Below are 25,449 nucleotides of genomic sequence, written 5' to 3'. Positions count from 1 at the left end.
CTTGATCTTAGCTCAGGTCATGATCTCAGCATTTGTGAGTTTGAGCCCCAAGTTGGGCTCTGCACTGACAGAGTGAAGCCTTCTTGGAATTCTCTCTCCTTCTCTCTTTGTTCCTACCCAACTGTGGTCTCTCTCTCTCCCTCTCTAAAAATAAATAGATACATTAAAAAGAAGAAGAAGAAGATGAGACTCTATTTCAAGCTCCACAGACTTCAGTGTGACTCATATCAAACCTATTAGAATACCAAGTTCCTTTTGTCACAGTGACTGGTTCAGGAATAAACATGAATTCAATTAATACAACTTCGTCTCAGCAACTATAAAAGTTGGCTCAGTGTGGTGTATGACACATGTTTGTTCATTTTTCATGAATTCATGGAATTACACAGACGTTACCAGGAAGGGAGGTCCCTGGCCTCTTCTGGGTAACAATGTGAAGTCAGAGCTGCTGCAACCGTCTCACTGTGGCAAGATGAGAGCCCATCTGAAAATGACATTGACCTATAGAATAGAATGGTGCCAAGGGACAGAGGTAGATCATTTTCAGACTCTAAAACCATATGGATCTGAAGCTAGCACTACCCTTGTACATTTCTCTTATAGTAGACAAGTTCCTCTTTGCTTAAGATTGGATCGGGTTTTCTGTCACCATAATTATATCCACTCATAGGCTGATGGACATGTAGGCTCTCTCCATAATTTGGCTATTGTTAAAAGTGCTGCTATAAACACTGGGATACATGTGCCCCTATGAATCAGCACTCCTGTGTCCTTTGAATACATTCCTACTAGTGCTATTGCTGCGTCATAGGGTAGTTCTATTTTTAACTTTTTGAGGAACACATGGTTGTCACCATGATTATAAAAGCTCTGATATATCACAGAAGGTTTTGTGGTATAGGCAATATATCCTGCCACATCCGGGTGCAGTGAGTAGTCATGTCATATCCCTCTGATAGGCAGTCAAAGGCCTAGGCTGAAGAACAGGGTACTGGAATCTGTGGTGCCAAAAATAAAGGTCTGGGTGACGCCTGGGTGGCTCAGTTAGTTAAGCATCTGACTTCAGCTCAGGTCATGATCTCATGGTTCATGGGTTTTAGCCCTGCATCGGGCTCTGTGCTGACAGCCAGCTCAGAGCCTGGAGCCTGTCTTCGGATTCTGTATCTCCCTCTCTCTTTGACCGTCCCCTGCTCCTGCTGTCTCTATCTCTCTGTCAAAAATAAATAAAACATTAAAAAGAAAGAAAGAAGGAAAGAAAGAAAGAAAGAAAGAAAGAAAGAAAGAGAGAAAGAAAGAAAGAAAGAGAGAAAGAAAGAAAGAAAGAGAGAAAGAAAGAAAGAAAGAGAGAAAGAAAGAAAGAAAGAGAGAAAGAAAGAAAGAAAGAGAGAAAGAAAGAAAGAAAGAGAGAAAGAAAGAAAGAAAGAAAGAAAGAAAGGAGGGAGGGAAGGAGGGAGGGAGGTCGGTCTGGGGCTATGCCAGGGTGTTATTCCCCACTCCCATATGATCTCCATTAATTGTCCATCTCTAAACCATCACATATATTTAGACCAGAATTCCTTAAAGTATCTTTAAAACTTTGCACTTTAATTGCTCTTAACAAGCAAGCTGAATCAAAACAATGTGTTAGTCACACATGTGCAACTTCTCTACAGCGCTTCAGCCCCTGCCTTCTTACCTTCTTGCCACCCCTATGCTTTTCCCATATAGAAATTCTGGAGTTACACCAGCTAAAAGCTAGTTCCAAAATTTTGCTCTATCGAAAAACCCAACAGGAGAGCCATAATGGCTCCTCAGAATCTGGAGGTAAGACCTAGGATTTGTAGCGAGATCGGTAGTGAGTGCTAAGAACCAAGAGTTGGTAACATGATAAGGAAGACATGATTAATTAGGGGGAATGAATGGGATGCTGTCTGAACTGCTTTGGAGATGGTCACTAATGAGAATAACCAGGCTTTCATGTGATCTTTGTGACATGTCTCATTTGGTGCCTCGAGCCATTTAAAAGACCTAGAAAGTGATCAAAACTGGCCAACTGGGGCTTGGATCATTCACTTGAAGTTCTAAAGACACAGTTTTTAAAACACCTGTATTCATACCAACAATGCCAAACCAAATACCCAAACTTTTCACAATTTTGTTTCTCTGCCTCCCCATGTCCTATACGGAAATCCTATATGAGCATTAACAGGTTGTATAGTCCTGGAATAGTCCTGATTCAGGACTGTATTTCAACCACCATCCCGTATTCTCACAGATTAGTTTCAGATAATCTTTTTTTTTTTTTTTACAAATAGTTTATTGTCAAATTAGTTTCCACATAACACTCAGTGCTCATCCCCACAAGTGCCCTCCTCCATGCCCATTCCCCCCTCCCCCCCACATCCATCAGTCCTCGGTTTTTGTCAGCATTCAAGAGTCTCTCATGGTTTGCCTCTCTCCCTTTCCCCCACCATTTCCGCCCTTCTTCTCCCCCTTGTTCCTCCGTCAAGTTCCTCCTAATCCTCCTATACGTGCAAACATATGATATTTGTCCTTCTCTGCCTGACTTATTTCGCTCAGCATAACACCCTCAAGGTCCATCCATGTTGCTACACATGGCCAGATTTCATTCTTTCTCATTGCCATGTAGTATTCCATGGTATAGATAAACCACATCTTCTTGATCCATTCATCTGTTGATGGACACTTAGGCTCTTTCCATGTTTTGGCTATTGTTGAGAGTGCTGCTATGAACATTGGGGTACATGTGCTCCTATGCATCAGCATTTCTGTATCCCTTGGGTAAATTCCTAGCAGTGCTATTGCTGGGTCATAGGGGAGTTCTATGGTTAGTTTCCTGAGGAACCTCCACACTGTTTTCCAGAGGGGCTGCACCAGTTTACATTCCCACCAACAGTGTAGGAGGGTGCCCGTTTCTCCACATCCTCGCCAGCATCAGATAATCTATTGAGAAAGGTCAGGAAAGAGACTTGTTCTAGCTACATTGTGGGGAGTCACAAGTTCATATTCCATTTATGTCTCTAATAATTCTATTTGTTTCCTTTGCATTAGATGTTCCAAGATAATGAATACTTCCATAGCAACAAAAGTCTGACAATAAACTGTTACCTTGATTTTCACATTTTCAAAGAAAAATCCCTCAATGGCAACCAAACAGAAGTCTCAGTAATGAATGTGCAATAATGGCTACAAGGTGAACAATTTTTCTGTTCCATTTTCTTCACATCATTGATTGATTCTCTTGGAAAGGAATTTAGATTACATTATATTTAGATTATATTAGATGATCTTTTTTTTTCAGTTCTATAGCTGGTCACTAGCAATTAAAATATGCAGTTGCTTTCTAACAGCACAGGTGAAATCTGAGAGGTTTATTATATTCTGATATAAATGATTTACAAATGTAACTTTACTTTAAAACTTCCATCCTTTCTGTCTTTCTGGTGACAATTGTCAAAGTATTCCAAAGCAGAAAGTATGTGCGTAACTGATAAAGAAGTACAAAATATTTCAGATATAGTAAAGGCTTTACAGACTGAATTCAAAGGATGCTGTTGCTGTACTTTTTAATTTATTTTTTAACCCATCACTTTTCTTCTTTGCACGACATGCTTTATGGACAACCTCCCTTACACTGTGTGAAGCCAGAAAACACTTTGTTATGAATTACAATTCAGGAAAGGCTAAACCTATCAACCACAAGGAAATTGAGTTCTGGCACTAGAACTTAAGTTCTGGCAATGTTGAGGAATCAAAGCTCCCAGCCTTCAACAACTATCTTTACAAGGGTTAGACTAGATCCCCATAAAGAATTACAGGCATGGGCAAGAGAATTCCTAAAAATTCAGAGCTTCAGTGAACTCAGCTTAAGTCCTAACACTACAGATCCCTAAGCATTTACCCTAAATGTTTCTATACTGGCTTTACTGGGTACAACTTAAACAGTGAATATTTCATTTTTCGGGACCTTGTGATTATGACTGTAGAGGGCCAATAAATAGCACTCCTCTCTTACCCCAGTAGATGCAAAACTCTGACAGAGATGAAAGCATGAACTTTTTAAATGATGAAGTTAGGAGGATGAGGCTTAAATGATCAGCCTCCATAAATTTCCTAATATATTTTCACCATATTGAGCTTATGCTTAAGGGACATTACAGTGAATTCATTGTACTGGGGGTTGAGACTGGCACCTGGCCACTTTGAGCTCCTCATGACACTGACTCAACAGGCGAAAAAGGGGATGACTGGATGGCCAGGGGTTGATTGATCTTGAATGAAAAGGGGGAAATTAAAGTTGCTAGTACACAAAGAGAAAAATGAGGAGTTTGGAAAACAGGAGATTTTTTTCCTGTGGGACACTTCTTAATACTATCACGTTATGTGAGTAAAGTCCATGGAAAACTACAACAATCAGTTTAAGTAGAACTGCTAATGGCTCAGACCCTTCAAGGATGAGAATTGGGGTCACATCACCAGGCAAAGAATCACAATCAGTGGAGGTAAGTTCTCAGAGCAAAGGAAATGTGGAATGGGTAGTAGAAGAAGGTAGTTATAAATATTAGCTAATTCCATGGGGCCTGTTGCAGAAATGAGGACTTTAATGGTGATCAGTGTTTTTACTTAGCTTTATATGACTATTTTTGTTTTCTTACCTCCTTTATCCCTTATTATCTAATGTAAGATATGTTATTCATAGTTAACTATTTAAATTAACAGCATATCAAAGGGGGAATGTGAATCAGCTAGGAGAATAGACACCCAAAAGAGAGAGAGAGAGAGAGAGAGAGACTTCTAACTTCTCCTGGGGAAAGGATTAGCATATTTTTCAGTTCTATGTGATATACTTGTAACAAGTAAAGTCGAAGTGTGACTTTCTTATTATCATAATGTGAGATTAAGTGTGGTTTAAGGAAATGTGGATGGACGCCAATTCAACAGGGATTGGACTATGGTGGTTTGTCGATTTGGTTAGGTTGAACTACAGTTTTTTAGAATTCCCTTTCAGGTAAGTTTTTTGCTAGGCTGGGTCAGAATGGATTCTTGTGAAAGAGACAGAAGCATAATGATATATGTACCTATCCATCTGTATAACTAGAGATATCTATAAGTATATCCATAAATATTTATGTAGATATTTCTAAATATATCTACATATAGACGTAGACAGAGATCTCCCCACTCTGACTACTTGAGCTGTGAACCTCAAGATCCAGTATCAGATGTAACGGTAACAGTTTTATAGAGAGTGCTCACCCAGCTCCCACAATTGTTCTGTAAGGACAAATCTTGCAACAAATCCTTTTAGATATAGATACAGATCTCATAGTGATTCTACTTCTCTAATTGAATGAATCCTAATACAATATATTTCAAAGATGAAACCAACAGAATTTGCTAAACATATTGAATTTAGTACAAGAGAAAAGAAGGATCAAAAGAATGACTTCAAGTATTCTCTTCTAATTACCACTTCTGTGGTATTGGTTGTGATCTCTCCTTTTTTATACGCGATTTTCTCTGTTTGGATCCCCTCTCTTTTCTTTTGAGAAGTCTGGCTAAGGGCTTATTAATTTTGATTATTCCCTCAAAATACCAGCAATTAATTCCTTTGATCTCTTTCACTGTTTTTTGGATTCTATATTGTTCATTTCTCTTCTAGAAGGAGAGATTCTTTCCCAGAGAAACGAAAACTAAAGGAGTTAGTGACCACTGAACCAGACCTACAAGAGATCCTAAAGGGGACTCTGAGTAGAAAGCAGTGAAGATTACAAAGAACCAAAGAATATCACCACAAAGTTTAAATCTACATATAACACAAGGGCATGAAATTCATATCTTTCAATAGTCACTCTGAAAGTAAATGGACTAAATGCCCCAATGAAAATACATAAGGTATCAGAATGGATAAAAATGGATAAAAAATATGCTGCCATCTATATGCTGCCTACAAGACGCTCATTTTAGACCTGAGGACACCTGCAGATTGAAAGTGAGTGGATGGAGGACCATCTACCATACTGTTCTCTAGAGTGGCTGCACTGGTTTGCCTTTCTACCAACTGATTAATAAATAAAGAAGATGCGGTATATGTATAATGGAATACTACTCAATGATGAAAATAATGAAATCTTGCCATTTGCAACAACAATGGATAGAACTAGAATGTATTATGCTAAGTGACATGAGTCAGCTAGAGAAAGGTATCATATGATTTCACTCATACATGGAATTTGAGAAACTCAACAGATGAACATAGAGGAAGGGAAGGAAAATGAGATAAAAAAAAAAAGAGAGAGAAGGAGGCAAACCATAAGAGACTCTTAAATACAGAGATCAAACTGTGGGTTGCTGGAGGGGAGGTTGGTGAGCAGTGGGTGTCATATGTAACAGGTGAATCACTGGGTTCTACTCCTGAAGCCAAGACTACACTGTATATTAACTAACTTGAATTTAAATTTTTAAAAATGATTTTAAAAAAATTTTTAGAAAGACTGACTCCAAGGTTTTTGCCCTGAGAGAGTGGAAGAATGGAGCTGTCATTCACTGCGAAGGAGAAGGCTGAGAATCAACAGCTCTAAGGGAGAGAGTCAATAACATGTTTATAGCAATGCTATATTTGAAATGCCTACCAGACATCTAGATGGAGGTGTTGAGTAAGCACTTAGATTTACAAGTCTGAAGACCAGGTGAGAGGACTTGACTGAAAATAAAAATTTGAGAGTCATCCTGAATTTAAGCACTTAATAAGTACATTTTACGGTACTTTAAGTATCTTAGTTCCATAGCTAGCACTGAAGTTGTAGAAATGGATGAAGTCACGAAGGGAGTCAATGTAGAAAGAGAAGAAAAGTGATCTGAGACTGGAAAATGGAAGAGGAAAAAGCGCTGGAAAAATTAAGAGGATTCATCAAAGGAGACTAAAAAGAAGCAACCAATGATGGGGAGAAAATGGTGTCCAACCATCAAATGCTTCTGATAAATCGAGATAGATGAGGACTTAAATATACCACTGGATTTAGCAATGAAGAGGTAATTTCTCACTTTCACTAAAACAAAGTGATAGGAATGGAAGCCTAACTAGAGCGGATTCCCGAGGAATGGGAGGAGAGGAACTGGAGACTGAAAAGGCAGTTTACTTTTCTGAGAAAATTTGCTGCTAAGTGGAGCAGAGTAATGGTGGAAGACCGTGGGAAATAGGGGGTAAAGCAAACATTTTTTTTACGGCGAGAAATATTATAGCACACATATACGTTAATGTGAATGGGCAAATAGATCAATACAAATTAATAACTGAAGAGGAAGGGAAGAATTTTCTAGAGCAATGGGTTTGGGAAAGTGAGAAGAAATGGAATCCAGGGCACAAGTGGAGAGAGTGGCCTTACCTTGGAACTTAAACTGTTCATATCCTTTGGGTGGAGAGAAGAGAGTTATGTGGGTTTAGGTATAAGGTATAGATGCTTTAGTAGATTAAGTAGTGGGATCTTGTGCAAGTTCTTTGCTAATAACTTCTGTCTTCTCGGCAAAAAAAGAATCAGGATCATCAGCTGATCCTGTGGTTTGGGTAGGGAAGTGTGAGAAGTGTAATGAGAGAAGAGAAGCACGAAGAATTCATCTGGGAGGGTAGGAATGGGACAGGACTAGAAAACTGGTACAGTCACTGGGAATCACCTGAGCTCAGGAGACATGAATGTAAGGACATAGTTTATACCAGGCTGCTGCACTATCCACACAAGACCAGGATACATTTCCTTTCTTGCACAAGCAGATCTCAAAAGGAGAGAATGTGAAGGGGCAGAGCCAAGCACATGCAACTTCTCCAAAACCCATGAGTCAGACAAGTCAATCTCCTGATAGGGAGAAGAAGGTAAAGGGTCAAGGAAAGGCTAGAAGTGTCCTACCTGTAGACTTTCCCCCTTTGGGAGGAGAATGGAAATTCCCTTCCTTCTAAGAAAACATGAGGAGTCAGGAATAGGTGGCCCCCTAACCTGCAGCAGTATTTAACGTACACCAGTGGGATACACATTCTGCACACCGTGCTAAGGGATTTCTCGAGACATTTCTTAAAGAATCTGGCCAGTTTTATGTAAATAGTCACTAGATCTCCCTGTTGGGATTCACTTTAATTACCATAACAGGAAAAAAAAAACCAACCTTTGGCCCCCAAAGTGGAAATCTAGAGCACAAAGAAATTATAGACTCTGGTGGGTGTTTGGCCAGCAATTTTCCTGGCTAAACTGAATTGTATCCAGAGTCTGAGGTTCCCAGTATAACTGGCTTTGTAGCAGTCCAAGATTGCTGGTACATACAAGTATAAAGAGGAGGGGTGCCTGGGTGGCTTAGTCGGTTAAGCCTCCGACTTTCGCTTGGGTCATGATCTCGCGGTTCGTGGGTTCAAGCCCCGCGTCGGGCTCTGTGCTGACTGCCAGCTCAGAGCCTGGAGCCTATTTCAGAGTCTGTGTCTCCCTCTCTCTCTGACTCTCCCCTGCTCACGCTGTCTCTCTCTCTCTCTCTCTCTCCTAGAAATAAATAAAAATATATATATATATAAAAAGTATAATGAGGATGTGAACGGTAAAAAGGATTCCTTTGGGAGACTATAGAACTTCCAGCACAACCCAGAATAACCTATGTGTTGGCAACAGAGGAGAAAGGTTATGGTTTCTGAAGAGTCCTTCCATCAATAAAAGTGTCTCTCTGAAACATTCAAATGACAAAAGAAAGGTTTAACCTTTTAACTGTAAGCAAGTTATTTAAAGCTACTTAACAATTGCAAAGGTTAGGAAATTGTATGTAAACACAAGTCCGTAAAATGGGAGTCAATTTTATTGCTGACACCACTCAGAATTCCATTTGAAGTTGGGGGAAATTTGAAATTTTAATGAAGTGTTCATAGGAGAGGGTTAAATCTACAATATAATTGTAGTTTTCTTATCCCACGAACTGCTCATTTAATCTACCAGAATAGTTTTTTTATAAATTCAAGTAGGAGGGTCAGCATGTAGAGTGGCAAAAAAAAAAAAAAAAATCATGAAAGAAACTCTTTTCCATCTATCAACAGAGATTTTCAGCCCTGCTTGCAATTAAAATCACTTCAGAAACTTTTAAAAAAAACAGAGGCCTGAGACCCACTCCAGATTAACCACAGCATAATGAAATGAGGGGTGGAGATGGGTGAAGGGCTCAGAGAAGTCTTTAGAAGCCCCTCGGGTGATCCTGATGTACACCAAGGTCTAGAACAATGATTTTCAATCTTTTTGCAGGTAGAATCACCTGGGGAAGTCTTGAAATTTCTTGATGGCCAAAGCACACCTTGGGCCAATTAGATTAGCACCTCGATTGCTTGATTCAGACATCAGTATTTTTAAAGGTCCCCAAGTGATTACAATGTGCGACAAAGGGTGAGAATCACTGCTTTGAACCATTTTGAATTTCTCTAATGGGACGGATTGCATTGGCTTACCTTCCTTTGTAAAATAAATTAATGTATATATGTATATTTCATTAATAGAAGAGTATATTGGTATTGCTTTTGTGCCAGATATTCTACTGAGAGCAGCATTTTCGGAAAAAAAGAGACACGAATCTATGAGACACAGTAAGACTTGAACCATACAACCAGTCCTGAGAATGTCCTCAGCCCATTTGCCTCCTAGGTCTTTAAAGATGAAGAAGTGCAGAGAAAATTTTGGATGAGAAGAGGAACAGGGCAGCAGCCATCCTGGACCATTAGATGGAAGCTGCATGTTCAAGGCCACAAAAAGAAGCAGCCTGGGTCCTGGATGAGAGTAGATTTTGTAGGACAGCTCCACGGTCCTAAATCAGCTACTCAGACTTTAACACGGGAGAGAACTTATCTTTATCTTATTTAAACACTGTTATTACTGGGCATCTTTCAACAGCCAAGCCTATACCTTAACTAATACAGGTCCTGACCAGGTAGTCTTGCTATAAAGGTATGTCTCGCCGGGAGCCGCACCGGCCTCTTTGGATGGCAATCACAGCAAGGAAATGGCAATGTTTGCAGCTCCTGCCATGAGAAATGAAAACTGGTATCTCCTTCTGCTACTACTGGCTCATGTTGGATATAAGCCTGCTGGTATTGACCAGGCCTCACAATATTCCATATCAGGCCCATTTTCTGAATACAGATACCTCATAAGGAAAAGCATATTCCTGCCTTTACAAAAGAGATTTTAGATGAAAGCTCTATGGGCAATTGTCAAAAGGCTCTTCCTATGGGCCTTGCAGATCCGAGACTCAGGGGGTTAAGAACACAAGAATTACAATTGAGCCTGGCCCTGAGACCGAGGGCCTATTTTGGGGTTAAGAGCAAAACATAGTTACCACATATATCTTTGCTAATTGGTGAAACATAACAGTCCCTTCCTCAAGGCCTACTTTCCACAAACACCCTCTCTTACAATGGCAGCTAGGATGAGGATAGATAAGAGTAGCTAAAACATAAACCCAGGTGCAAAGACTGACACATTCGGGGCCCCCATGATAGTCTCCACAAACAAACCAATTCAGAAACATTCATCCTCTTGAGAGCCAGACAAAATACTCTTAACTTATCTATATACAATTTGACCTATATGTTATCCTGTTTTTTACTAAGAACATTCTGTTATTTCCTTGGTCGGAATAATTCTGCAATTGATATCACCAAAGGCCTTCCATTGTAAGAAATTCCTTTCTATGACTTCATCTTGTTGTTGAACCTTTAAATTAAGATACAAAAACCGACAGGACAGAGATGCCTGCCTGGTGATCAGAAAGAATCTCGGGGCTCTCTCACTCTGTCTCCCACCGACACCGTCCATCCTTCAGGGACCCCAGGACCTGCCAGAGCCGGCTCAGCCTCCAACAATGTCTCTTATTCAAAAAAGGGTTTTTAATGCATATGGTTGTTATTCAACCTGGATGACCAAAATCTTCCTGATACTTGAACAAAATGCATCTATGAGCAGGCAGAGAGTCTCCTACACAATGGAGGTTTTCACTTTTAATTTTGGCACCTACGGTGATGTGCCTCATGTTTTGCCTGCGAATGACTTTCAAAGTTCAGACTTTTTCAGCGCTCTTGTATGTTGAACAAAACATTAAAAAATTCTTTTTCAAACATGTAGATGTAAAGATGTTATCTAACAAAGCGTAATATAAAAATCTTCTTTTATAATCTAATTCAGTCAGTGCTGAAGTATGATATGTAATCATAATTTGTATCTTAAAATATAAATTTTCCAGCTGTCAGCCCTCAAGTAGGTAACATATTCCTAACTCACAAATGAAACAACTCCAAAACATCTGTCTCCAATCTCTTAATTCCATGTTTTAATTTCTATATTATATTATCTTATATTGTAGTTAAATGTAAATCCAAATTTATACTATCTCTCTTTTGTAATTATGAATGTCTCTGTGATTGTGGGAATCAGTTACCATTTCAATTTGCAATTCTTTCCCCACAAATGAATTTATGCTGCAATTTTCAACTTTGCCACTGGATGGCACCAAATTTTACCTTTTAAAATCAATTTCCAATTGCAACTGAGACGGGTACACAGCATTTAGTATTTAAATGACAGGAGTTAAGCAAGAACTAAACACTACATTCAGGTAAAATCACATCCTGATCCCCAAGTCAGTGCTAAAAACCAATAGTATCACTTCATGGTCATAACTGAAAAAACAAATTATGTGTATAAATGAACATTAAATTCAAAAGTGCTGACTCTAAGTAAATTCTAGAACACTAATGAATGTTTAAACTAGAAATTAGATTAATCCAGAGGAAAACTGTTCAACTACATCGGTCACAATAAACCTAACTCATGGTACAAAGACACATAAGGTAATGCAAATATGGTCAAGCTTTGTGAATACAGGTTGGACAATATGTAAAGCTTATGATAACCATGATTTTCTTTTCTTTTTTTAAAGAATTTTTTAATTTATTTATTTTGAGAAAGATAGAAGCAGTGTGAGTGGGGGAGGGGCAGAGAAAGAGAGAAAGGAGACAGAGAATCCCAAGCAGGCTCCGCACTGTCGGCACAGAGCCCAGTCTGGAGCTTGAACCTACGAAACCATGAGATCATGATCTGAGCTGAAACCAAGAGTGGGGTGCTTAAGCAACTGAGCCACTCAGGTGCCCCATAACCACCTATTTTATTGAACAATCTGCTCTAAAAGTTCACTCCAATGTTTTGTGACCTGGATAGGTTTCCTCAGTCTTGCTGTGGTCTGGGAAGTCATCTTTTGATTTCCCTGTCAAAGCAGCCTTTTCTTAAAGGGAATAAACCTTCAACATGTTCTTGGCTTATCCTTCCTCTCTCCTCTGATGGTAGTTTACACATTCAATCCAAAATTGTATTTTATCCTCCTCTGCCTGACTTATTTCACTCAGCATAACACCCTCAAGGTCCATCCATGTTGCTACACATGGCCAGATTTCATTCTTTCTCATTGCCATGTAGTATTCCACTATATAAATATACCACATCTTCTTGATCCATTCATCAGTTGATGGACACTTAGGTTCTTTCCATGTTTTGGCTATTGTTGAGAGTGCTGCTATGAACACTGGGGTACATTTAAAGGGTATTTTTTAATTGTACTAATACCTATCATCTACTCTCAAAACTGCTCCCCAGCTTGTATGAACCACACATGGAATAGTTATGCCTAGGAAGAGAAATGGACCTTCAGATTTCTCAAGGACTGGTTATTTATGTTGCTTTGTAAGCTTCCATGCATGTTTTTTATATGTGTATTATAGTTCTACATTGCTTAGAACTGTTAGTTGAAAATAACAGAAAGACATCTCACACTGTTTTCAAACCCAAAAGGTAACTAGGAAGTTCAAGGGATGAACATACAGAACAGAGTTCAGGTGCCCTAACAATGGCATCAGCCTTGGTCCCTCCTTCTGCTGTGTCTCAACTCAGCAAAATTCTATGCTGACTTCCTTATTGGGCATGTTTCTGTTGCTACTGTTGTTGTTTTGGCTTTTTTGGTGAGGTTTGGTTTTGGCTTATGATGGCCCATGGAAAGCTTCAGACTCAAATTTTCCTAGGATAACAATTTGTAGAAAGAGTTTCTTTCCCAACAGCTCAAGCAAAAGTCCCAAGAGTTTCAGTTATTGAGCTGACGTGGGTCCCTTGCTCAGACTTGAAGCAATCATGGTCGTTGGGAAGTGGTCATCTCCAAAAGGCCAGTCCTATGATATAGATGCCTACCCTTGGAGAAAATCCAGTACAGAAACTGAGAGTAAGATGGTCAAATTCTGAAATAGAGAGTAAAGGTGCTGGACAGGAAGAAAGGAATAAAAAAAATATATTCTAAACTCTACAATGTCTGTGTCTTCACCAGGCTACAAACATATCAAAAGTAAGGACTGTATGTGATCATTATTTGTATTCCCCAGATAGTACCCAAAACAGTACTATACATGAAAGCTCATAAATCTTTATTTGCAAATTTCCTAGCTACCTGGATTTAATGGGTTAAAAGGGGACTTTCTCTAGATCAAAAGATATGTTTCTTTCTCTAAATAAGTTACTGCTTAAATTCCACCAACATCTATGTAGCAAAGAACACGTACAAGGCACTATTCATAGTGTTTTGATGTATATTACTTCATGTAATAATTAGTCCAACCATATGCATAAGTACTATTTCCTTTTCCGAATAAGGAGATTGAGCTTCTGAGAAGCTAAGTAATTTGCTTAAAGTCTCCTAGTTAAGAAATGGGAAGCTTGGAGAAGTTTTTAATTCTAATATCAAATTATTTCCACTAGACTAGAAGTAGACATTTAAATGCCACAGAAGTGTTTGGACAAAAAATTGTATTAAAAAGTTGAAATGGGATGCTTTTAAGAGAGATATATAATCATATGTTTATGGTATAGACCAATCTTTACTGACTTAGTGCTGACCTCCTTATACATCTATGCTACCTTCCTGGCTTCCAGAAGCATTTGAGTTGGGGCTCTGCACAGGACCATGATGGCCTCAGAGAAAGGAAAAGTCATTCATTCTCCATAGCCTTACATCAGTTTTATTTCCTTGTTAAAAAGTACAATATTTATACGCTTTTGAAAATTATATCTAGGGACTCCTGGGTGGCTAAGTCAGTTGAGCATCTAACTCTTGGTTTCAGCTCAGATCATGATCCAGGGTCTGAGCTAATGGCGCAGATCCTGCTTAGGATTCTCTCTTTCTCTCTGCCCTCTCTCCCCCTTACTCATGCTCTCTCTTACTCTCAAAATAAATAAATAAACATTTTTTAAAAAACTACATCTAAATTATACAGTATTGGTAAAGTAAAAGAAAAATAGAACACAACGGAGAGTACAAAAACATACAAATCTATATGGTAAAAGTGGCATTCTAACCAATAGGNTACAAGACACATAAAAGTAAATTCTAAAAGAAATGAAGTGTCAAAAGAAAATATATTTAATAAAAGATATTTTCATAATTTGGTGATGGGGAAAGTATTTGTAATAAGCAAATCATGAAAGTCAGAGCAATTGGGGGAAAAAAAGACTGAAATATTTGACCAAATAAAATTAAGACATTCCATGTGATAGAAGGGATCACAAGCCTATAATAAACCATGGTGAGCAAAGAGTGTCTGTAAAACTGATGAAATTAGAATAAACTACGTGGAAGGTGCCTATGTCACCTCCCTGGTTTTGACAGTGTACTGTAGCTATGCAGGATGCGACCATTGGTGGCGGCTGAGTGAAGAGCTCCTGGTATCTCCCTATGAGCTTTGTGTGCATTTGTGGCAACTTTCTGTGTATCTGTACATAATCATTAAATTTATGTGTCACCTGGACTGGGACACGGGGTGCTCAGATTCAACATTATTTCTGGGTGTGTCTCTAAGGGTGTTTCTTGATGAGATAAGCATTTGAAGTAGTGGGTTCAGTTAACTGTCCTCCTTATGTGATGTGAGTGGACATCCTCCAATCCGTGGAGGGACGGAATAAGAACAGAAAAGCAGCAAAAAGGGGAATCCACTCTCTCTGTCTGACTGCTTGAACTGGAACATCAGTACCCTCCTTCCCTTGGATCAGGACTTCCACCACTGCTTGTCCAGTTCATGAATTATTACCACTGGCTTTCCTGGGTTTCTAGCTTGCAGACAGCAGTTCATGGGATATCTTAGCCTCCATTATGATATATCTATATCTATCTATCTATATCTTCCTCCTGGGTCTCTCTAGAGAACCCTAATATGCTGTAATTATGTTAAAGTAACAAGTTTAAAAAATATATAAATATGTGGGAACCAAACAATTTTAATAAAGTGTGTCTAGCCGTGGGAAATGATAAATATATGAGTATCTGGAGAGTAGATAAGCAAATAAACTTAATATTTCCATGGAACAGCATTGTCAAGAAAAGCTAGGTTCTGAAGCCAACAAAATCGTGCTGGAGGCCTGGCTCCACAATCTCCGAATGCCTCAGTTTCTTATCTATAAAATGGACCTCCACACTGGAGCTGTCGTGGGAATTAAATGAACTAATATCTATAGAGCACTAAGCCCAGTTGGTGGCAAATAGTAAGTATTCAATAAATAGCAGTTACAATTAAAATTACAGTCATTTGTATTTAAATACATTGTGTGTCAATACCTTCATAATATTGGATTTTTGTTAGAGTCCTAAGTCTGGTACAAGTATAAAAAATGTTACAAGAGCTATTTTCAAACTAATTTTTTTTACTGGAAAATCATTTATGAAATCCTTATAGGAGACCACTGAAGCTTTAATTTTCTTCACTCTCTATTTCTCAGCATGCGGAAAGTATATTATGCTATTGGCTATTTGGTCTTGGAATTTTGTTCACACTGTCCTCAGGCAGTGTTGCCAAGGTGCACAGATGAAAATCAGAATTGTGAATCTTTCCTATCCAAATCTCACTGCTAACTCCAGCTCTGATGGCTGGTCATATTAAAGACTAAAGTGAGTCTTTATGATGTGACCTTTAAATTCCACAATCTTTTTATTTAAAAAGTATTATTTACTCAAATGGCAGCAGAGAGCCCAGAGCCCACAGTTACTTACAGTGTTTTCTAATACAGGCAATTTTCTGTCCTGGAGATAAAATATGAATGGACCAGATATTGGAATGACTAATGAAATGATTGTGACAGACAACTAGATAAAAGATAAAGACACAATTAAATGTCACTGACAATCTCATTATCATTGGAACATCAGATTGTTTTCACAATCAAGTACTGAAAATTGTTTGGGTAAAAATGATCACCATTGGATGAAAGCAAACATAAGGAAAATTCAGGCTTAAAATTCTTCATATACATCAATCAGTTCATCATTCCAAACTATTTTACTATGAATTTTTTTTAAATTCAAATTTGTGTGTATTTATATTTTCATTTAAATCTTCAGATGGGTCATGCAAAATAAATGAGTGAAATTTAAATGTAAGTAACTGTCAAACAATACATTCTAGTTAATTGGGAGGCAGAATTGTATAGGCTATTGTCAGGAATATCAGGGATTCTAACTAAAACGATTAATTCTATGATCTATGAAAAAGGACATTTGGCCTGAGAACTTATGCAGCAAGTAGTCAGGAAGAAGCTGGTTTTTGTTTTTAAATAAAATGAAGAAGCTGAGGACTCTAACTTCTAATATTGATTATCCCAGCATCCAGGCATTTGAAATAAATTGCCAAATCTATCTGTGAAAATTCTTAAAACCTCAAAGAAAATCTGGCTTGCCCAAACTGACCAGCATGTTATAGTTTTATTAAAGATCCAAATCTGGCTTCAATTTGATTTGCACAGCACTTACGGTTAAGCTGTCCTGGGGACTGCTCCTAAAGCCCGATGAACAGCATCTCTGCACATGGACTACTTCTATTACTTCTTTAGACTGGTCAGGAGTCTTCTTATCGTGAGTGATGGAACTTTACTCAAACCAACTTAAAAAATAAAACAAAAGGAAATATATAGGCTCATATACTCATTAGTTCCATTAAAACTAAAGTTTACTGATGTTTACTTAATACTCAACTCATTTTCTCATTCTTACCCCTTTAACTCATAAAATGTGATAAATTAGTTCCTTATTATTTACTATTTATTCACTACTATTTACATTTTTATTTAAACATAAACAACTATAGTTGTTGTATTAAGCAACTATCTTGGCTAAGGAAGATTGAAAAGATTTAAAGTAACTGACCCAGTCAAGTCACTTGCTCAACTTAAACTATTTATAATGACCTAGATCTGTAGTTTGGGACATTCTGATAGGCTATGTCCAAATTCTGTGCCCAAAGCTTATGCTCTCCCAGATGAAGAGGGGTAAGGAGGTGCTAAAAAGACCTAAAAGAGTGTCCAACTTTAAAAAGTTTAATATTTATTGGGTATTTAAAACATGCCAGGCACTATAAGTATAATGAATATAATTACTACAGTTATACCTACTCATATAAAAATTTGGATTATAAATTTATAATATATAATATAATTTTATAATTATATATAAAATATATAATATAATATATAACATAAATATATACATAAGGATAAATATATAATATAGTAAATGCAAAATAATAAAACCTATACAATGCTTATTTATTTATATACCAATTATTAGATGTAGTTATAAATGTATAATTATATATGATTTTATATGTAAATATATATAACTTCATATTATGTAACTTTATATATAATCACATAATAACATAAATATTGTAGGATTGCTTCTCATCTTTACATCACCCCTAAAAATCAGATGTTATTCTTAATTTATAGACAATAACACTGAGGATTCAAGAGTTGTTACGTAACTTTTCCAAAATCTCGCTGCTAGTGAGTAGAGGCATGGGGACTTGAGCCAAGGCAGTCTGAGTCCCTCTTTTTTCTTTTTTTATAATTTTTTAATGTTTATTTTTGTGTGTGACAGAGAGAGACAGAGCGAGACAGAGCGTGAGCAGGAGAGGTGAAGACATACACACACACACAGAATCTGAAGGCTCCAGGCTCTGAGCTGTCAGCACGGAGCCACATGCAGGGCCCAAACCCAAAAATACGAGATCATGACCTGAGTTGAAGTCAGACACTCAACCGACTGAGCCAACCAGGCGCCCCTCAAATTCTTGTCATTTGAGTAAAAGAAATGAACATATGATTCAACACAGATTACATGAGCAGAACACTTCACTAAATGTTTAACTACGGATTTTAGTGGTTAAAATCCCTCTGGTCTTCAAATATTTGGCCTTTACCTCTTTCCTATAAACTACAAGTTCATTTTGACAGTCTGATCTATTACTCAGGATATCACAGCAAAGAGAGAGGGCTCAATTTACACAAGTGAGAACACCAAAACACTAAGATAGACACCTAGTAACGACTGGAAGCTATGTCCTTTAAGCAGAAAGCAACCAGGAACCAGAGCTCACACAGGCCTGAAGATAATAAGAAAGGGAATCCCAACAGCAAATCCCAGGTAGGGATGAAACAGTCAAAGGTAAAATGGCGAACTGGTTTTTATTTTCTGCTATGACTATTTGCCCAGCACACACATTCAGGAATAGGGTAAGAATACTTACACTTTCGTTCAGACTGATATCAGTAATATTGCTTAGATGCTGCAAGGCAAACCAGCTTTAGTTTCCTTTTTAAATTATCTGAGCTCCCCAAATTCATAACTACTGAAAGTGGAATCAACATACTGAGGACAGCTGGCCTTTTGTGAATCAAAGAGAAGCTCAGGGCAGCATAAACAGCACTAGAAGAGAATAAATACAACCAGAGCTCCTTGTTCTGAGTCTTTGATCATGACGTGATGAAACAGTCCCTAAAATAATATGCGAAGGGATTATACTAAATTATCGAAACTTTCCTTTCATTGTTTCCTTTATTAACCAATTCTGAATTGGTATTTCAGAAATGGTAGTATATTTTATTAAAAGCTTATCTAGAAGCATAAATATTATCCAAGGTATATGCACAGAAAGGTGATAAATGACTTCCCTAGAAGTGCATGCAAATTAAATTAACATTGGAAGTGAAGTTCTTCTTTTTCAAAAGAATCCCACACAATCTTCTGCTTTGCCCCCTGTTGAGAGTGCTAATTTCTTTTTTCTTAACTAGAAAACCAGGAGAAGATCTCTCTTAAGACTGTGTTTTCTGTTTATTAATTTCTTTCATTGATTCTAAGATACTGTAACAACAACAGTGCATCGATGGCTATAGTATTTTCAAGCTATTTAATCTAATGTCAGACAATATGTTTCATAATGGAAAGAGAATCCCTTTGGAGTGTTCTGCAGTTTGCCTCCTTATATAAAGCGTCAAAAGACAAACAGGAGCAAGTATTTATCACCACTTCAGAAGCCCACGGACTGGATGGAATTCTTTAGTCAACAACAGATACAGAGAGATTAATATTAACTTTCCAGGGATTTTATTTGTAAAGCAGTTGAGGCGAACATGTTCAGATAAAATATGTAGTACTAACAGTATTTTTTTTTTTATGATTTTTCCTTCTGTCCACAGGAGCTCAAAGCTCAGGAAATTAAACACACACACACACACACACACACACACACACACACACAATCCAGCACTGCTCTGCTTGTCAAGTGTAATTTATATTATAGCTAGTAAGTGAAGACACTAGGTTAAATGACTGATCTGTGTCTCCAGGCCCAAGACTCCAATTTAAAAACTGCTTTTGTTCTAAAAACCTGTGGCTTTAAATATTGTCAGGGAACGATAGCATATACTATGAGTTGTATGACCTTGGCCAAAAAACTTAGTTTCTCTGAGTTTAATTCTTCATATATAAAATGGACCTAATTTCTAATTTATAGGATTATTGTGAAGATTTAATGAATGCAAAATATTTAGTATACTTTCTAGTAAACAATAGCTGTTGTATCTAAAATATCCCACAAAGGCCAATTTGAACCATTAAAAAAATTGAAAACAAACATTAAATATGTTAATATCCTACTGTTTTCAAGAATGTATAGGTTGTTTTTTCAAGTAAGCTTCTTACTGAAGCACAAATACACACAGTAAAGTATATAAGCAAGAAATGAATTACTCAGTAAACATTTAAAATATAAACACACCCAAGTAACCAAATTGAGGAAATAGAACATTCCCAGTATTTCAAAAGCCCACTCCTTTGTTCTTTCTCCCAGTCAGGACCCCCATCTCAAAGGTAATCAGTATTCTGACTTCTAACACCATAGATCAGTTTTGTCCATTTTTAAAATTTCTATAAATGGAGTATATAGCATGTACTCTTGTGTCTGACTTCTTACCTTTCAACATTATTTCTTGAGATGTATATGTGTTGCTGTGGTGTCACAGTACCTCACTTTCATTGCTTTATTGTACGACTGTATCACAATTTGTCCCTCCAATCTAGTGTTGATGGATTCTTGGAATTATTATTGGACAATGCTACTATGAAGATTCTCTGTACATGCTTTTTAGTGAACATATGCTTGCATGTCATTGGGAGTGGAAGTGCTGGGTCATTGTGTATACATGTGTGTATCTTCAGTAGATATTGCCAAACTGTTTCCCAAAGAGGTTAGTTATATTAATTTACACTCCCAGCAGCAGCATATATGAATTCCACATGTTCACAAATATTTGGGATTGTCAGTCTTTTTTATTTTAGCCATTGTGTCAGCTGTGTACCAATACTTAATTATTCAATTTAAATTTTAATTTCCTGGCACAGTAATGAGGTTGAACACTTTATTATAGGCTTATTCACCATTTGGAAACCCTCTTTGTGAAGTACTTATTCAAGTTCTTTGCCCAATTATCTAATGGTCTGTCATCTTCTTACTGATCTGTAGGTGCTTTTTTTTTTTTACTCTAGATATGTCTTTGATCAGGTATATGGGTACAAAAATTTTCTTTCTCTCTAAATCTTTACTTTTAATTTCTAATGGCTTTTTGATGAATTAAAGTTCTTGTTTTTAATGTGGTCCAACTTATCTATCTTTTCCTTTTTAGTTACAAGACACATGAATAACAAATTGCACTGTAAAAACAGTGGTGCCTGGGTGGCTTAGTTGGTTAAGCATCCAACTTCAGCTCAGGTCATGATCTCATGGTTCATGGGTTTGAGCCCCCTGTGCTGACAGCTAGCTCAGAATCTGGAGCCTGTTTCAGATTCTGTGTCTCCCTCTCTCTCTGACCCTTCCCTGCTTGCACTCTCTCTCTCTTTCTCTCTCTCAGAAACAAAACATTTTTAAAAATTGCATTGAAAACAAACAACAGATTCAGAAAACAAAACTCTTCAGATACTGACCTTAGGATATACAATATAAAATTACTAGGTGGGAAATATGTTAAAATACAAAATATAATTTTTTTAATGAGAAAAACAATAATTTAAAACTTCCAACTTCCAGAGGGGAAGGAGTGGGCAGATGGGCCAAACAGGTGAAGGGGACTAAGATGTACAAACTTCCAGTTACAATATAAATGAATCATGAGGATGAAAAGTACAGCATAGGAATATACTTACTAACAGTGTAATAACTTTGTATTGTGACAGATGGTAATTACACATACCATGATGAGCACTGGATAATATACAGAATGGTCAAATCACTATGTTGTACACCCAAAACTAATATAACATTGTATATCAACTATAGTAAAAAATAATTAAAATAAAACAAAATAACTCAAAAAATAAAACATCCGAGATGATTTGAAAACTTTTATAATTTTTATTAGAAATTAGGTGCACAGAATCGGCTTAATCATAACCCTTGAATCATGACACACTAAAATCACTTGCCAAGAACTGCCTTTTTAAATTTTATTCTATCTTAAAAATATAATGAACACTAGAAAATTCAACATATAACCTGAGAACTAACTTACATTTACTGTGACTGCTATGATTACTAACACCTTAATGAATATGTTAACAGCATGCTATACACAGTTGAAAGCATATTGAAGAACCAAAAAACAGAGCTTAAAAATTAACATAATGCAACACAGAGAGACAGGAATGTGAAAAATATGAAAGAAATTTAAGAGATAAAATGTTCAAATAAGATAGTATAATTGGAAACTAATAAAAGACAAGAGGGAAGGTGGAGAAAAGGAAAAACATGAAGCCGTAATGACTTAACAATTTTCCAGAACTGATGAAAGATACCAAATCCACATTTTAAAGATATCAAAACCAAAACAGAATATATAAAAATTCACACCAAGAAATATTGTAACAAAATTGGAGATGGTTGAAGCAAAGGTTTTCCAAGTAAGACTTAACATTTTAAATATTTTTTAAAATTTATTTTTGAGAGACAGAGAATACAAGCTGGGGAGGGGCAGAAAAAGAGGTAGACGGAATATGAAGCAGACTCCAGGCTCTGAGCTGTCAGCAGACCCCGACATGGGACCTGAACTCGCTAACTGTGAGATCACGACCTGAGCCGAAGCCAGAAGCATAACCAATTGAGCCACCCAAGCACCCCAAAATGTTACATTTTAAAACAGCTGGAAAACAGGGGCGCCTGGGTGGCTTAGTCGGTTAAGCGTCCGACTTTGGCTTAGGTCATGATCTCGTGGTCCGTGGGTTTGAGCCCCGCGTCGGGCTCTGTGCTGACTGCCAGCTCAGAGCCTGGAGCCTGTTTCAGTCTGTGACTCCCTCTGTCTCTGACCCTCTCCTGCTCACGCTGTCTCTCTCTCTCTCCTAGAAATAAATAAAAACAATAAAAAAAATTTAAAACAGCTGGAAAACAAAGACTGATGGATAAATCAACCGCTACTATGTGAACATCTATAGTTGCTAGAAAGCAGTAAAATAATATATTGAGTTCATTGAGAAAAAAAACCTAGAATTTTGGAACCATGAAAACTATCTTTTAAAAATAAAAATGTTCTTAGATTATCTGTCTGGGTCGAGTGTCACCTTTGAGGGAAGATAAAGAAAACTGAGCACCTAGTGATCGAGATCTACTAAGGAACTTCTTAAAGATGTGCTGCAGAAAGAAGCAAAACAAGTCCAGAAAAGATTTGAAAGCAAAAAGGAATGAAGGTTAAAAAAAAAAAAAAAGTAATTATAGAAAAAGCTACAAAAATGTTGATTAGAATTAAGATGTGCTAAGATTCTTGTCTGGGATAAGGGTTAGGAATAAATTTTGGATGTTGTTACTATAAATGGCAAAAATTCAAGAAAAACAACCAATAGAATAAAATAGGGTATATAATTTCCCAACTAATAAAGAAAAAAAGTATATAATGAGCAAAAACAAACACAAAAACAAAATAAACAGAAAGGGAAGAAGGAAAGAAAGTAAATCAGACAAATATAAAGCACAAAATAGTAGATATCAGTAAAAATTTCAGTACTATGCCAGGAAAAGAAATTAGCAAAAGACAGTTGGGATAGGTATCTTAATATCAAACAAAATATATGATTTTTTTTAAAGATCACTATATAAAGATGAAAAGTTCCATTAGTCAAGGCAGCTTAAAGATTTTAACTTTATATACACCCAGTGAAATATCTTCAAAATAAGCAAGAAAAAAGATAATTAAAAGCACAATGAGGAATGGACAAATCACCTTAGCAGGGGAGGCTATATCAATATAGCTCTCACTATTTATCATTAAAAGGCTAGCAGACAAAAAAAAAATTTGAGCAATAAGCTAGATGTACATGGAATCCTCGATCTAAAATAATACAGAAAACAGGGGCGCCTGGTGGCTCAGTCAGTTAAGTGTCCGACTTCAGCTCAGGTCATGATCTCACAGTTCGTGGGTTCAAGCCTTGTATCAGACTCTGTGCTGAACATTGCTCAGAGCCTGGAGCCTACTTTGGATTCTGTGTCTGCTTCTCTCCAGCCTCTCCTCCACTTGTACTCTGTCTCTCAAAAATAAATAAGTGTAAAAATAATTTTTTTAAATACAGAATATATATTCTTGTCCAGCTCACAAGAAACGAAAAATTGACCAAAAGCCATAAAGTAAGCTCAAGAAACTTAACTCAATTGGTATTATCCAGCCACAACCCAAAATATATTGGAAATCAATAACAACAACAAAAAGTCATAACCACAAGGAAAATTTAAGACCACAATTCTAAATAACTTCTGGGGTTAAATATTTTGTTATGAATACTAAATCTACTCAAATATAGGACTAAAACAAACAACTATGAAAACAAGATTGCAGAAAATAAAGCCTTTAAATTTTGGCACTTCTAAAATAACAAGTAAAAATTTGGAAAGGAAATGGGAATAAAAATAAATTTTACAATTTTAGCATCTTTCTTAGTAAATAAAAATATTCTTATTTTGATAAATCAAGATTTAACAATATAAAAATATTTTTAAGCACTACCAAACTATTGAAACTGACTCAAAATAAGAATGTAACTAATGACATTTGGAAGGTCGAGGATAAGGAAATAACTAAGGAAAGAGTAAATTGCTGATTTTTTTTCTTTCATAGTTTATTGTCAAGTTGGTTTCCATATAACACCCAGTGCTCATCCCAACAAGTGCCCTCCTCCATGCCCATCACCCCCCTTTCCTCTCCCCACCCCCATCAGCCCTCAGTTTGTTCTCAGTATTCAAGAGTCTCTCATGGTTTGCCTCCCTCCCCCAACTATTTTTTCCCCCTTCTCCTCCCTCATAGTCCTCTGTTAAGTTTCTCTTGATCCACATATAAGTGAAAACATATGGTATCTGTGTTTCTCTGCCCGACTTATTTCACTCAATTGCTGATTTTTTAATTTCCTTCTGCAAGGTATAGTTTTTCTGAAGTTGTTAAATTTATTTATTGTTTATTTTATTTTAGAGAGAGTGTGCAAGTGGGGGAGAGGGGCAGAGGGAGACAGAAAGAGAATCTTGAGCAGGTTCCACACTCAGCATGAAGTCTGACATAGGACTCAGTCCCACAACCTTGGAATCATGACCTGAGCCAAAATCAAGAGTCAATGCTCAATTGACTAAGACACCCAGGCACCCCAAAGTTGTTAAATTTAAAGGTAGAAGATCAATGGGCCTGGGTGGCTCAGTAGGTTGAGTGTCTGACTCTTGATTGAAGTTCAGGTAATGATTCCAGGATTGTGGGATTGAGCCCCATGTGAGGCTCCATGCTCAGCATGAATTCTCTGAGCATGCTGAGCTGAGCTTAAGATTCTCTCTTTCTCTCTACCCTTCTTCCCAACTTGTAGACTCTCTCTAAAATAAAATAAAGTAAATAAATAAAATGAAATGAATTTTTAAAATAAAGATAGAAGATCAAATATAATATAAAGTTACAAATGTAAGTAGAGTTTTAAAAATAGATAATAGCTGTCCAAATTATTCAAAGAAAAACATAAATACATCCCAAAAAATCCATGGAACAAAAAAAGGAAGGTAGAGAATGCATTAACAAC

The 25,449-nt window shown here is 37.0% G+C and overlaps 1 long non-coding RNA gene across 3 annotated transcripts in view; it reads right to left on the bottom strand.

The window, feature by feature from the left end:
• LOC144239281 (uncharacterized) overlaps positions 1–25,449 on the bottom strand; it is a 75,876-nt gene that overhangs the window by 7,809 nt on the left and 42,618 nt on the right. For all 3 annotated transcript variants that reach the window (XR_013337360.1, XR_013337361.1, XR_013337362.1), the window contains one exon: positions 16,840–16,969. This is a non-coding gene — a long non-coding RNA (uncharacterized LOC144239281). The remainder of the gene's footprint in view (positions 1–16,839; positions 16,970–25,449) is intronic.

This window comes from Crocuta crocuta, unplaced genomic scaffold, assembly GCF_008692635.1.
Source record: "Crocuta crocuta isolate KB4526 unplaced genomic scaffold, BGI_CrCroc_1.0 scaffold16, whole genome shotgun sequence".
Lineage (NCBI taxonomy): Eukaryota > Metazoa > Chordata > Mammalia > Carnivora > Hyaenidae > Crocuta > Crocuta crocuta.
Note: the sequence above shows the minus strand (reverse complement) of the source record. Positions and strands in the feature narration are given on the sequence as shown.